The sequence below is a fragment of the Nicotiana sylvestris genome, chromosome 12, assembly GCF_000393655.2.
Source record: "Nicotiana sylvestris chromosome 12, ASM39365v2, whole genome shotgun sequence".
Lineage (NCBI taxonomy): Eukaryota > Viridiplantae > Streptophyta > Magnoliopsida > Solanales > Solanaceae > Nicotiana > Nicotiana sylvestris.
Genome location: NC_091068.1, coordinates 103,361,077 through 103,377,335, shown reverse-complemented (window position 1 = coordinate 103,377,335; position 16,259 = coordinate 103,361,077).

Genomic DNA, 16,259 nt, shown 5'->3' with positions numbered 1-16,259 from the left:
AGTTTAAATCCCAGAATCGAGGAAACCTGACTCTATTTACTGTCTGCGAACACAGAAATCTGGGTAAGGAATTCTGTTAACCCGGGAGAAGGTGTTAGGTACTCCCGAGTTCCGTGGTTCTAGCACGGTCGCTTTGATCATACTTGGCTTATTAAAATTGTTTAATTACTGACTTTAGATCCTATGTGCATTTACCCTTTACCGCTTTTAAATCACTTGATTACCCATAGTTAAAGAATTGAGTTACGCGTACATATACTCATTTATTTGGCGCGTCAAAAATCATGTCACGCGAACGTGTCCACGATTAATAACGCTTTATTAATGTTGGGAAAATTGGGCCAAAGTTGTGCGAACGCATACTCTGATTTTGTTTTTAGAATCGTAATTATGTCACGCGAACGTGTACACAATCACGATAGTATATTAAACGTGCCTGAAGCAAGCTACGAATATTCTTTTTTTAGTATCTAAGTTATAAATTAATGTGAGGGCCATGAGCGATTTAGTTAGGGATGGCTCACCTCAATCTATCCTTAGGAATCGTAATTATGTCACGCGAACGTGTCCACAATTACGATGATATATTAAACGCGGGTCTAGAAGCATACTAGCAGTGGGGACTAACTAAACTTGATTAGATTATATTGTTAAAGAAAACAATTTTTACAATACCCAAATTCTTGGACCTAAGTGCATTACTGTTACCACCACTTATCTTCAATTTTTAGGAAATTTTCCTTTTAGACTCTCACTCAACAACAAGGACTAATGAACTTAATGATAAGAATCAACAACTAATAAAATTATGCGATAAAAGATAACAAAGTCAAAGAAAGAGACATATTAATATAAACGTTTCCTCCTCAATCCAATATCTTATAACCAACAATGTTCATGCGTGTTTTGAGGGGGGTGCTTCACATCTTTTTTTCTAATTTAAAATCTTACATTATAACCATAAAGAGTTAATACTAGATAATTCTTTCCTAGATATCCTAAATTCTAATTCAGATGACGACAATAATTAATTCGAGAATCAGCTACGTCGTATTCTGCTTCAACACGGTTTATAATATTTAGCCAAACACCCTCTTAAACCCTCAAAACCTCGACACAAAAGGCGCACAGTTTCTGGTAATAGCAGGAACAACTTGAAAATCTATAAACATAAGAATGAAACAATACACAGACAACACACTTTCATTTTAAAACAGAAGCTATTATTCAAAATATCACAGAACATCACATTAGTCAAAACAGAAGGATTTGAACCATTATACAAGAATAACGACATGGAATAGTGGAGGAAGAAAACCTTGAATCGGGTAATGAACTTTTCAGAAAAAACAAAGGAAAAATTATTACACATTTTCAGCGTAATAGAGCATCCAACAACAATTGCGTCATTTCGAATCGAGGTTCATACCTGAAACGCAAATAAAAATCAAAAACCAGAACAAAGGCCAAACCGCCACCGGAGCTCGAACGAAACTACGACGAGACCTCGAAACTCGCCAGATTTCTCGCCGGATTTAACTCGATTGAGCTTGGACGACAGTTTTGGACGTCACAAGGGCTATTTTACAACGGAGTTCGATTGTTGACTATTATTTGGCGATTAATTGGATTTCTCGCCGGATCCATCACCTTCTGGCGCAGCAATAACAGAGAAGGAAAAAAGATGACGGAGAAAGAAAAGTAGTGGCCATCGCCGATTTTGGCTGAGCTCGTCGGACTCAATGGGTGGTCGTCGATTCCTTCAGGTCTCTAGCTAGTGGAATGTTGTTGTTGAAATTGAGAAGAAGAGGATGGTGGTTGTCTCCTATGTTTGTGCGGCTATCAGCTCTCCCTAGGCATTAGGTCTCTCTTCCTTTTTATATTGTAGATTGTAGGGTTTTTTAGGTTAAGAGGTATGGGCCTAGGAATTATGGGCTTGACAATTGTGGGCTAGGTCCAAAATTAGGCCTAAAGATGGGTTGCTCGAACCCAAGTTCTATTCTTTCGCTGCGAACGAGATTAAAAATACGGGCCCATTTATTAATTATTCCTACTATTCAAATAATTATTAAAATAAAACTAACCATTAAAACAAATCTATTTTTGGTATTTTAAAATATCATATTAAAATAAAAATACGATACTATTTTTGTATATATTTTTTTTAGATTAAAAATGACTACAAAACATTAATGAACCTATTTTTGTGATTTTTTTATTTTCTTGTAATAAAATTTAAGTAAAAGAGTCAAAATTACTTAAAATATCTATATTATGCCTAAATTAAATATTTTACGCTAATATATAAAAAATCTTGGGGAGGTTCAAAAATTACATGTCTACAGTTGCCCCTCTTTGATTGGAAACGCACCGAGTTTTCAGACAAAGACTGACTAGACAGGTTTTTTGACTCGACCCTTATCTGGAGAGACTAAAACTGAGAGAGAAAGGGAATGTGACCGAACCCTGGTATCTGGGCTGCCTACATATCCTTGGCTATAAAGGAATCATGCCACGTGTAGTTCAGAGATGAGTGAAGTGATGGAGTATACCGAGGTGGAGAGCCGGTTGAGGTGCCGTTCCGTCGAGGTTCCGGTCCGCAGTCCTGCTATTACATCAAAATCAAAACATGAAAAAGACTAGCTAAGCTTATCAACTACAAGTTACAAGATTCCTATCTATAAGTCTTCTGAAGCTTGATCTTGAGTCTTGAATGGTTCTTCATGCAGACTTTAGATTTGAACCTTAGCGCTTGTTAGCTACAGGTGCTAGCTCGTTCTTCTACAGCTTTTGGGTCAGGACCGGACATGTAATGCTTGTGACTTCCACCATATCTTAAGCAGTTCACATCTTTCATCAACTTCTGCATTTGGATTCACTTCTTGTCGTTCTCTCTTTTCTTTATTGTGACTAACTTTTGTTGATCACCTCGGACTGTTGACTCGCATTCTTGCCGCGAGATTCTTTGGTTGCTGACTTGAATTGCAATCTGAGATGCTTTTCCTTTTCTTCAGGTGGACGCCTGACTGTTGAACTCGAATCGTCTTCTCTTGTTACTTGACACTATTTTCTTTTGCACATTGAACCATTTTCCCCTGAAACTTGAACTGTCTTCCTCCGAAACCGCTTTCCCTTGAAACTCGAGTTGTCTTCCTTCGACACTTCTTTCCCTAGAAACTTGAGTTGTTTCCCCTTGTTCTCCAGGTGGGCGCCTGATTACAACAAAACAAACAAAACAAAGAAATTTTTCTGCCCCAGTTTGCACTAGGAAGATTTGTGAGTTGTTAGCAAAATTGTAAACCACTTGTACTATTGATGCAATGATGAAATTAAACTAAAGAATAGACTAGGAAAACTATAAACTAAGCTTGACTAAAATAAAAACTGACCCTATTCTCCAGGCGGGGCCCCTGACTGCTAACTTGAAATGTATTCCCTGCTCTCTAGGCGGGCTCCTGACCGCTGAACTTGAAATGTATTCCCTGCTCTCCAGGCGGGCTCCTGACCGCTGAACTTGAAATGTATTCCCTGCTCTCCAGGAGGGCTCCTGACTGCTAAACTTGAATGTATTCCCTGCTCTCCAGGCGGGCTCCTGACTGCTAACTTGAAATGTATTCTCTGCTCTCCAAGCGGGCTCCTGACTTCAACAAAATAGACAAAACAAAAAAATTTCTGCCTCGGTTTGGTGGCTGGGCACCGATGTAAGTGTAAAACGGATCACATTACCAAATATCAATAAGAACTTGAAAGCTAAAACTTGAATTGTACTCCCTTGTTCTCCAGGCGGGCTCCTGATTGCGGACTTGAAAGTATTCCCTGCTTTCCAGGCGGGCTCCTGACTTCAACTTGAAAGTGCTCCCTGCTCTCCAGGCGGGCTCCTAACTTCAAGATAGACAAAACAAAAAATTTGAAAGCTAAAATTTAAATTGTACTCCCTTGTTCTCCAGGCGAGCTCCTGACTGCTACGCTTGAAAGTATTCCTTGCTCTCCAGGTGGGCTCCTGACTTCAACTTGAAATGTATTCCCTGCTCTCCAGGCGGGCTCCTGACTTCAACATAGACAAAACAAAGAATTTGAAAGCTAAAACTTAAGTTGTACTCCCTTGTTCTCCAGGAGGGCTCCTGACTGCTACGCTTGAATGTATTACCTGCTCTCCAGGCGGGCTCCTGACTTCAACTTGAAATATATTCCCTGCTCTCCAGGCGGGCTCCTGACTTCAAAATAGACAAAACAAAGAAAATTGTTCTGCCTCAGTTTGGTGGCTGGGCACAGCTGTGAGTGTAAAACTAAATCATATTACCAAGTATTACTAAGAATTGAAAGCTAAATCCCATTATTTAGGGGGTCCTGACAACTCTTAACTAAACGACAATTTTTAAAATCTAAGTTATGTTTTCTACAGGTGTGATTTCTGCTAAATCTTATTATCTAAGAGGGTCTTAAACTACTCCCCATTATCCAGGAGGGTCCTGAAAATTAAAAGTCAAGTTTTATCTTAAGAGCGACAACTTTCATGGCTGAACTATACTACCCTACAACAGAACTTACGCTAAATGTTATTATCTAATCGAAATTTTAAAGCTAAGTAGCATTATTCAGGAGGATCCTGGAAACTCCTAATTGAATCTTATCTCGGACATGCAAACTTCTAAGCTAATTTATATTCTTTTGGGATACATTTATGCTAGATTATGCTATTTCTGAACTTTAAACTAGGTCCCATTTTCCAGGAGGGTCCTGAAAATTAAAAAATCAAACCTGTTTGGTGACTGCCTTTCTCCACGGAGGTTTCTCCGAACAACCGAAACTTCCTGCCCCTGTTTCAATCAAAGAAAAATCTTGTTAGTTTAAAATGTGGTGGTTGGTTTGTGGCCTTGACTTTGAGGGCGATTGCTCCTTCACTTCCCATGATAACTGATTTCCACTCGATGACCTTGCTTTCTTATGGTCTAACCACTTTCTCTGTCATCCTTATCACAGAAAATACCCCTTCTCCGTTCAGACCCAATTCCCTTTATCCGTTGCATTGCTCATGAACTTACATTTACCAACCTTTGTGTTTCACCGAAAATACCTTTGATTCGTTCACCTAACATCCTCCATCTGTTGCATCGTGCTCTTGTGTTGACATGTACTGCACCTTTGTGTTTCTTATGAATTCCAAAGCACGTTAATTTCCATCCACTTAGTGCGTATGTTGTTCTTTCCTGACTTAAATCACTGGCCTTGGCATTGAAGTCTATTGTTCCCTCACTTGTCACGATAACTTTGATTTCTGCTTGGAAGACCTCAGTTGTTACTGGTTAAACACTTTCTTTGTTGACCTCATCACAGAGAATACCTTTGACCCGTTCACCCAACATCCTCTATCTGTTGCACTGTTCACGAATTGAAATATACCAAACCTTTGTATTTATCATGGACCCAAAGCATGTTGATTGCTACCAACTCAGTGCGCTTATTGTTCTTTCCTGACTTATGATACTGATGTGCTGGCTAGATCCCGTTTTGTGCAATTGGAAAGCTGGTGGCAGATTTTGAAGTCATTTCTCCTTGTTTTGACCAAACAGACTCAGGAAGAGGAAGTAAACAAGACAAAAGGAACAGAGTAAAGGATAAAGGAAAGAGGTGATTCCTAACAAGAAAACTACAAAGTAGAAACCTATCAGATGTGGATACCAACTCTAATGACCATGACATGCACCTATAGCCTATTCTGTTGAGCAAGTCTGATGTTCAACTCTTGTTATACCTCTAAACCGTGAAACTGGGCTTCAATGCTCCGATTATCCAATCTGATTCACAATCCTTATTCGACTTGTAGTGCCGGAAGGGTTTTCACCATCAAGCCTCTCTCATTTTGTTCTTTATCTCAACTTACCGTCATCTTACGGTGCCCGCGAGGGTTTTCACCAATAAAACTCTCTCATTTTTGACTTTTCTCAGCTCCCGTCGCCTTACGGTGCCCGTGAGGGTTTTCACCAATAAGACTCTCATTTTCAACATTTTTCTGCTTGGACCAGAGTGTTGCCCCCGATATGCATTACCTCTCCTTGCTTGACTTGGCATTTCTCGAAGACTGATCGGAAGGTCTTTCTTTGGACCGTAATGTGGGCTTTTGGATAGGGTTAGAAAGAAAGGGTATCAAAATTCTCAAAACAACTCATCATGCGTTCAAAATTACAACTTTCGGAACCAGATTTCTTACAACAACCACAACTTCTGCCCCAGTTTCTTGCTTGGAGACTTTTGGATTTTTATTTTGATGAGACCGAACCGTGAGGCTGCCTACGTATCCTTAAAAGGAATCAGGTCAAACGTAGTTCATGTCATAGGAATTACTCTGTTGTTGTGATTTTTCTTTTCTCTTTCTCTTTCTCTTTTCTTTTCTTTTCTTTCTTCCTTTTTCTCTTTTTGTTGTTTTGTTGTTGTTTTTTTCTTTTTCCTCTTTTTTTTCCTTTTTTTTCTTTTTTTTTTCAACTTTCATTTTTTTTCTTATCTCCCTTTTTGTTCTTTTCTTTTCTCCTTTTCCTTTACTTATCTTTCACGCTTGTTTTTCTGATCTTTGCTACTGATTCCAAAAGAGGGGTATGAAAGAAAATAGACAAGGCTCAAAGGGTTAATGAAGGATAGGGTGTTTAGATAGCAGAACAAAATGCCTTCGTCATTCCAATCTTCAAAACATGCCAAGTACCAACAACAAAATTAAACAAACCAAGGAAAACATTCGTAACATCTTTTGATTGCGCCAGACTTGATGACCATATCCACACATTCGCCTTCTACATCTGTTACATACAAAGCACCATTGGACAACACTCTCACTTTCATTACCATGAACGACCTCTGTCAATTCGGGCAAACTTGCCCTTAGCTTCAAACCGATGCGGCATGATGCATTTCAATAGGGTTTCTTCATATTCTATCTGCCCCAGTTTCACACAATTCGGGCTTGAAGTGATCTCAAAATGCCTTTACTTATTTCCCTCAAATGTCCCTACATCTTCAACATTGTTTCATTGCTTCATGACTAAACTAACTTTTTAGGGCCAGGCTGAGAATTACGCGTGTGTGTCATGTCACTAGAGTCAACATGAAAAGGACTATAAAAGGAAAAGAGAACTAAACAAAAATGCCTAAAAATAACAAAAAACAGAAAATTGCATTAGACAGATGGTGAAAGGGTTTGAACAATAAAACAAGCAAACTAAACTGGGTTACAATCCTGGAACAAACCTAGACAACACTAAACGAGTTACTATGAAAAATTAAACTAGGCAAAATAAAAGGATAGAAGGGTTTGAGTCATAAGATAATATCCGAATTACAACCCTGAAATAACCCGGACAACCGAAATGACAACAAAATAAACCACCAAAATCCCTCCCTGGCTAACCAAGACATGAGCGTCTTTCCAATAGCCAAGCTCGGCATCTTAGCCACTGAATTCCGCATCAACATTACTAGAACCTTCACAAACTTCCATCACATTGTTCCTAACAAATTGCTTTTGGGTTCCCTTTGCTGGCTCGTTCTTAAGATCAACCTCTGATAGCACTGAAAACTTTGCAGCGCGTGGACCTTCGAGGATCTCGGAAGAATTTTCATATTCCTTTTCAAAACAAATCATACTCACCATATGCGTCTCATTACGAACAGGCGATGGACTTTGGCTAGTGTCTGCTGCATCTGGATTTTGCACGACAATGTCACCTGCATCAATAAGCTTCTGAATTGCTTTCTTCAGATTCCAACACTTCTTTATGTCATGCCCCGGTGCATCTGAGCAATATGCGCACCTTTGAGAAAAATCAAACTTCTTTGACAGAGGGTTTTGCATTTTTATATGAATCGGCTTCAACATGTCCAATTGCTTCAACTTTTGGAACAAACTGGCATATGACACTCCCAATGGGGTGAAAGCCTTTTCTTTTTTCAGCAACCTCTCATTCTTAAATGCTTGATTAGGCCGAAAACCTAATCCAGGGGGTTTTTGGTAGGCTCGTGGGGGTGGATAGGCATTTTGTGGAGCTGGGTACTGGGAGAGTGATGTATGATTTTGGGAGTTCTGTGGAGAGAAGTGGCATTGGGGAGGATCATCTGGTGCACAAGGATATCCACGGGGACGATGTCGAGGCTGAAAGTGTTGATCGGGAAAGCCCAAGCTTACTGGGATGTTCTGAATGTCTTTCGAACAACTCATGATTTTTCCTGATTTGATTCCCTCTTCTACCATATCCCCTATTTTTAACACATCATTGAAAGGCTTTTCCAAGGCCGGGATCAAATGACTGAAGTAGGTGGGCCCCTGGGCTTTTAGGAAGAGCTCAACCATTTCTTCTTCACCAATCGGGGTATTGACTCGAGCAGCCTGCTCCCTCCATCTGAGTCCAAATTCTCTAAAGCTTTCCTCCGGCTTCTTTTCCATTCTGGATAGGGAGGAGCGGTATGGGGTAACTCCTGATCCGTATTGAAAGTATCGAACAAAATCTTGAGCCATGTCACCCAATGTAGGCCACTTACCAACATCTTGACGATTATGCCATTCAAAAGCTGCCCCAGTCAGGCTCTCACTGAAATACGCCATCAACAAATCATCTTTCTCGCCAACACTTCTCATTTCACTGCAATAATCCCTCAAATGGGCTACTGGATCTCCACACCCATCATACAAGTTAAACTTTGGCACTTTAAACCCCACAGGCAGACGAACGTCAGGGGACATAGACAATTCTTTGTAGGACATGCTGCCCTGATCTTCCCTTCCTTGTTTGTTCTTCGAGGATTGTTCTATGCCTTTCAGCCTCTTGGGTATCCCCTCTTTCCTTTCTCTTCCTGTGAACCTTTTATTTTCAACATGCAACTTATCCCGAGGGCTCTGTTTGTATGAGTTGGGAACTTTGTGGGCAACCTCTGAGGGGTAATATCGGGTATCGTGAGCTTTGAGTGGATGTTCATTGTTGGGGATGGTGGAAAAGACAGGAGGGCAATTTTTAGGAAAGGTAATTGGAAGATGAGTGACGGAGCTACTAGGGTGGTTGGGAAAGCCGTGGTAAGCGGGTGAATCTGGAGAGTATGGGGGATCATCTGGCACTGTGACCGGTGTTTGGGTAAGGGTAGCATTTAGGAAGCTAGGTGGTGGCGGGGGTGGTGCCCTCCCAGTCATCCAGGCCTTATCCTGTTCAACCAACTGCTTTCCGGCACCGGTATCAACCAACTCAGTTCTGTTGTTGTCTGCCATTGCCTTTTGACTTTGTATTGTGGAGAAAAGTTACCACTTTAAAAACCACAAACCAACCACCCTTCTGCTATGAATATAACAAAATAAAACCATTACGTTAGTGTTAGGGCATTTAACATAAGATAATCTCACTTCATGTGCAATGCACCTAGCCACAGTTATCGGTTCTAAAATGACTTCGAGGGTACAAAGGTCAGTTGGCATCATCCCAATTCGTTCATTTCAGCCTCTCTTTTCTTTGTTTTTCTAGCACTTCTTAGCTCGCTCATATTCCTTCCCCTTTTTCTTTCTGATTATCGCTCTTTTTCTTCCTTCTCATTTCTCACATCCCATGACTTCACCTTTTTTTCTCTCTTTTTCCGTTTCCCTTTTTCCTTTCTTTTAACAGTAAAAAAAAAAGTGGTCCGATCGAACCCTATGTAGGTTGCCTACGTATCATGACCCCGCATGAATCAGATCTTTGCATAGTTCTGGAAGATCAGGAATAAAGGAAACAAACTGACGTTCTCTTTTTCATTTTCTTTTTACCTTAGTGACTACTCTGATGAGAACAGAGAAATAAAGAAGCAAATCCTTTTTTTTTAATTTTTCTTCTTTTTGAAACAAATACTCTGCGGGAATTATTAAGGAACAAACTGTCACACCTCCTTTTTCCGCGCCCGCGAGGGTGTGTGGGGAGTTTTTCCAATTAAAGGACAGTCGAAACGGGATTTATTTCTTTATTTCAGAGTCGCCACTTGGGAGATTTAGGGTGTCCCAAGTCACCTATTTTAATCCCGAATCGAGGAAAAGAATGACTCTATATTACAGTCTGCGCACCAGAAATCCGGATAAGGAATTCTGTTAACCCGGGAGAAGGTGTTAGGCATTCCCGAGTTCCGTGGTTCTAGCACGGTCGCTCAACTGTTATATTTGGCTTGATTATCTGATTTTATACAAATATGGACTCATGTGCAAGTTTTATCTTTTTACCGCTTTCATTATTATATTTTTTAAAGAATGTGAACATCGTTTAAAAACATGTCTTTGGATTGGGTCACATAAAATGCATCCACGATCCGGAACGTATTTTTATTCAATGTTTTGGGATTTGGATTTGGGTCGCATAAATGCATACCCGTGTTTAAGAATGTATTATTATTATATCGCGCCTAAAGCAATTAGCGATTTATTACTTTGGGGTAGGGCCGTGAAATTTGCTAAAACGACTCCTCCTTAATTCTAAGAAATTAAATGTACATTTATTGAGGGCCCCGCAATCTATACATTTTATTAAGCGAGGCTCATCTCATTTATTTTCCTAAATGGATAAATCTTAAAGAGACTACATTTTGCTATTTAAAAATAGTCTCTAAAATGAATAAAGAAAATCCTAATTAATTACATTTTTTATTATTATTATTATTTAAGAAAACATGACACGCTAATTGCTTGATTCATACAAATATTGATGAAAAAGGAATTTTATTCTTAATTTTGAAAATTATAAGTTAAATAAAAATTCAACAACTAATATTCAAAATAAACAAATATAGCTAGATTAAAACTCAGCATTGTTATTTTAAAAAAATATTATTGACATTAATTATTCACAATCATTTGAAACTAAATTTAACCATAATTACTAAAGCTTATTAGAAAGTTTATTAGACTTAAACGTTCTTCTAATCTTGCTTAAGCTCAAGTCATGCCTTAATGCCTAATTTACGATGTTTAATTTAAATTCGTGTCTTAGCTAAATTTAGCTACTTGTTCATGATCAACCTATAATCTTGAAGCCTTCATAACTAGTGAATTAACCTATTTTGCCGAACCGATTTATTACAGACTAACTTATGATATTATTTTCTTATTCCAGTTATTATTTAGTAATTCATGAAATAGCTTAAATACAATCAACAAAAGGAACAAAGAAAAAAAACGAAATTAAAACTTCAAATTTTCATTCTTCATATGTATTCACGCTTCATATTTCGGATTACAATAACCAGCTTTTCAGTTGTGTACCTGATATTGGAAGCAAAAGAAAATGAATATGAGAATCAGCAGCAGCAGTAAAATCAGTACAACACAGCAACAATAGCCCAGCAACAGTAACAACCCAGTAACAGACCGGTGGAGTAGTAATCCCAAAAAACAAAAGCTTCCAGCTTTGATGAAACAACAATTAATTCTAATTTCAAACAACAAAAGAAAGCAGAATGTTTTTTCTTAGTTTTTTTTTATTTGAAAGCTTAAATATTTTTCGGAATTTTCTATCTCTTAAATGCTCAGCCCTTTTCTCTTTCTTATTTTCAGATTTGTTTCTCTCTCTCGTATCTGTGTATTTTTCTCTCTGTCTTTCTCTATTTTTTCTCTCTGTATTGTCTTGTGTTCAAGACTTCTTCTTATAACCCATCCCATAAACCTTTCAATTAATTAAAATTCATACTTTTTCTCTACCCAACTCATTATCTTTTCACTCATCCCCATTACATTAAATAAACATATCACACCACCCCATTATATTTTGTCCCCCATGCTTCATTTAAAATAATGCAAGATTCCCCCTTTAAATTAAATCTTGTCCCCCCTTTATATTAAACAACTATATCACAACCCACCCCATTTCATTTTGTCCCCCATGCTTCAAATAAACAATTTCAAAATGTACAATTCCTAAACTACCCCTCACGACCTTACTGAAATTACCAAACTACCCCTGAACGTACTACAAATTTACCAAACTACCCATCAGCTATAACACATCAATTAATCAAACTTAACCAAAATATAGACAATATGATCAATTTCTAACAATGTTCAAACAACAATATGAACACGGATGAACATCATAACAACAATATCACATGAACACGATTTTAATAACATTTCAACAACAAATCACATGAACACAAATTGAACAACAAAGAACAACTAAAATTTGATTGAACAATATTTTAGCAACAAACAATTCTATTTTCGGATTCAACAACTACAACAAACAAGTATATTTAGATTTCTAACTTCAATCATATTGAACTTAAAATCAATTCTAACAACATTACAACCAACAATTCCTATATTAAACTTTATGAGACAAATTCAAGAAATAATCACAAATGGTAAACAAGAAATCAAGCTATACAAATTTCGGATTCAAGAACAATCAAACAAAGTATGAACATGAATTAAATCTATTTTAAACAACAAACATGATGGATTTAAACGATTAAACCAACATATTTCTCTAACACAACTAAATTCTTTAAACAAATAACAAGATCGACGAAGAAACAATTATGAACTTAAACTTGAACTTAACAATATTAACAATTTCTAACAATACATAAACACATGAAACAAATTGAAGAAATAGTTAATTAAATTTCAATTTGAATCTAACAAACATCAAACTAACAAATACTTACTTAAACAATAATACAAACATGAAATAAACATGAAAACAACTAATTAAACTTCTATTTTGAAATCTGAAAATTAATTTAACAAACAACATGAACACACTAGAAAATTATTTCAACGACGAACAAATCAAACAAGAATTAAATTACTTCTTTATTTTGGATCCGAAAAATACCAAACAAAATATGGACAAAATTTGAAACATAAACCAACTAACCGATTCAAAAACAACGACGAAGACGAAGATGATGGAGAGGCATGAAGCAGTAGGGAGCTGCTGCGACGAGCAGCAACAACATCGCGGCAGCAGCTATGGCGGATGGCAGCAGCTGGTCGAGGAGATGGAAGATGCAGCAGTGGAGTAGAAGAAGAAGCCGCGACAGCAGCGGCGTGGGCAGCGATGGGGTTTGTTTGCTCGATGATGGGGTGTTTGGCGATAATAGAAGCTTGACGAAGCATCACTAGCAACGTCCATGGTGGGTTGTGAAACTTCACGAGATGGAGAGCTGCTGGACATCAAGCAGCAGCGTGAGGTGAAGGAAGAAGAAAAAAAACAGCAACGTTTGGAGCTTTTACGAGGAAGAAGAAGGCGCAACGTTGTAACCATGGGAGCTCGACGTGACCGGAGGAGCTTGGGCGTTCATGGATTGGGTAGGCGGACTGGAGGGTGGTCGATGTTGGGCAGCCATGGTTGGAAAGTTTGGAGCTTTGGGGAAGAAGAAGATAGGGAGGGGGGGTGGATGGGTTAGTATAATTTTAGGGTTTTCTTCTTCTTCTTTTTTTGTTTTTGTTTTGTTTTTTGTTTTGTAAAAAATGAAAGACAAAGGGGGTTTGGGTCTTTTGGGTTATGGACTGGGTCGACCCAGTTCGAAATGGACTGGGTCGTAGGGAAGATTGGGCCATTTTTTGGGCTTGTGGCTTAAATTTGAAGAAGAGGCCCAATTCCGACTTTCTTTATATTTCCGCTCTCTTTTCTTCTTTTATTTCTCTAAAACTAAATTATAAAAATACTTAAACTATTATTAAGAACTAAATTAAGTTATAAAAGCGCAAATTAACTCCCAATAACAATTAATGCACAATTAAATAATAATTAAGCATAAAATTGTATATTTGGTCATAAAATGCTAAAAATGCAAACGATGCCTATTTTTGTAATTTTTAAATTTTTGTAAAACAAATTTAATTACTAACAATTGTAGAATTAAATCCTACATGCAAAATGCGATATATTTTTGTATTTTTTATTAATTTAGCAAATAAACATGCACAGACAAATACAAATAATTATTCAAAATATCACAAAATTGCACACCAAAGAAAAATCATTTTATTTTTGAATTTTTTGGGAGTAATTCTCATATAGGGCAAAACTTACGTGCTTACAGTTGCCCCTCTTTGCCCGAAGACACGAAGGGTTTTCGTGCAAAGATAAAGCGAGCGATTTTTGCCCATCCGAGTACTCCGTTGAAGCATTTTTTTTTTTGAAAAAGATTTGACCGAACCTTTGCTTCAAAGGTTTCCTACATATCCTGGGCTAAACAGGAATCAGGTCAATGTAGTTCGGGAAATTTTGGTAGCTGGGACTACCGTGGGACTGCATTGTTACTGTTGTTGCATGCTATTACCACTGCTTACCGATCTCCTTGTTACACCATGCTTAAAAGAAAACAAGAAGCTAGGCTAGAGTACAATTTGTTTTTGTTGCCTTGCTTCCTTGTCTGCTTGCATTTCTTCCGGTGCTTTTCTTCTTTTGACACATGTACTTGAGTTTGTACTGTGACCTCTTGTTGCAACCTTCTGTTTCCCGGTGCTGGGGATTTTTATTGTTTCCTGCTGGGGATTCCTATTGTAACCCTCTGTTTTATTGTCCTCTGACTTGATCTTGAAATGTATGCCGATGTTGTCTGGGCGGGCTCCCAACTTCAATACTTGAAAATTAAAGACTTGAAATGTAAAGACGCCATTCCTTTCTTTAGGTTGGCAAGATTTCAACAACTTTTAAAAATGCCTTTCCTCTCTTCAGGCGGGCTCCTGACAACAACTTTGAAAATAATCGCCATTCCTCTCTTCAGGCGGGCTCCTGACTTCAAACAATACATCGCCATTCCTTTCTTTAGGTTGGCAAGATTTCAACAACTTTTAAAAATGCCTTTCCTCTCTTCAGGCGGGCTCCTGACAACAACTTTGAAAATAATCGCCATTCCTCTCTTCAGGCGGGCTCCTGACTTCAAACCATACATCGCCATTCCTTTCTTTAGGTTGGCAAGATTTCAACAACTTTTAAAAACGCCTTTCCTCTCTTCAGGCGGGCTCCTGACTTCAACAACAACTTTGAAAATAATCGCCATTCCTCTCTTCAGGCGGGCTCCTGATTTCAACCAATAAATCGCCATTCCTTTCTTTAGGTTGGCAAGATTTCAACAACTTTTTAAAATGCCTTTCCTCTCTTCAGGCGGGCTCCTGACTTCCATCAATAAATCGCCATTCTATTCTTCAGGGGGGCTCCTGACTTCAACAATAAATCGCCATTCTATTCTTCAGGGGGGCTCCTGATTTCAACCTCTTTTTTTCAATTCAATTCTTTTCAAATTATCCTAGGAGAAAATTCATCAGACTAGGATTTGATATCCTATCTTAGGAGAAAGATTCATCGGACTAAGATTTGATATCTTATCTTGGGAGAAAAATTTCATCAGACCAAGATTTTGACTCTAGGAGATAAATCGTCAGACTAGGTCCATTTTGTTGTGATCTTAGGAGAAAGATTCATCCGACTAAGATTTTATCTTGGGAGAACAATTTCATCAGACCAAGATTTTGACTCTAGGAGATAAATCGTCAGACTAGGTCCATTTTGTTGTGATCTTAGGAGAAAGATTCATCCGACTAAGATTTTATCTTGGGAGAACAATTTCATCAGACCAAGATTTTGACTCTAGGAGATAAATCGTCAGACTAGGTCCATTTTGTTGTGATCTTAGGAGAAAGATTCATCCGACTAAGATTTTATCTTGGGAGAACAATTTCATCAGACCAAGATTTTGACTCTAGGAGATAAATCGTCAGACTAGGTCCATTTGTTGTGATCTTAGGAGAAAGATTCATCCGACTAAGATTTTATCTTGGGAGAACAATTTCATCAGACCAAGATTTTGACTCTAGGAGATAAATCGTCAGACTAGGTCCATTTGTTGTGATCTTAGGAGAAAGATTCATCCGACTAAGATTTTATCTTGGGAGAACAATTTCATCAGACCAAGATTTTGACTCTAGGAGATAAATCGTCAGACTAGGTCCATTTGTTGTGATCTTAGGAGAAAGATTCATCCGACTAAGATTTTATCTTGGGAGAACAATTTCATCAGACCAAGATTTTGACTCTAGGAGATAAATCGTCAGACTAGGTCCATTTGTTGTGATCTTAGGAGAAAGATTCATCCGACTAAGATTTTATCTTGGGAGAACAATTTCATCAGACCAAGATTTTGACTCTAGGAGATAAATCGTCAGACTAGGTCCATTTTGTTGTGATCTTAGGAGAAAGATTCATCCGACTAAGATTTTATCTTGGGAGAACAATTTCATCATACCAAGATTTTGACTCTAGGAG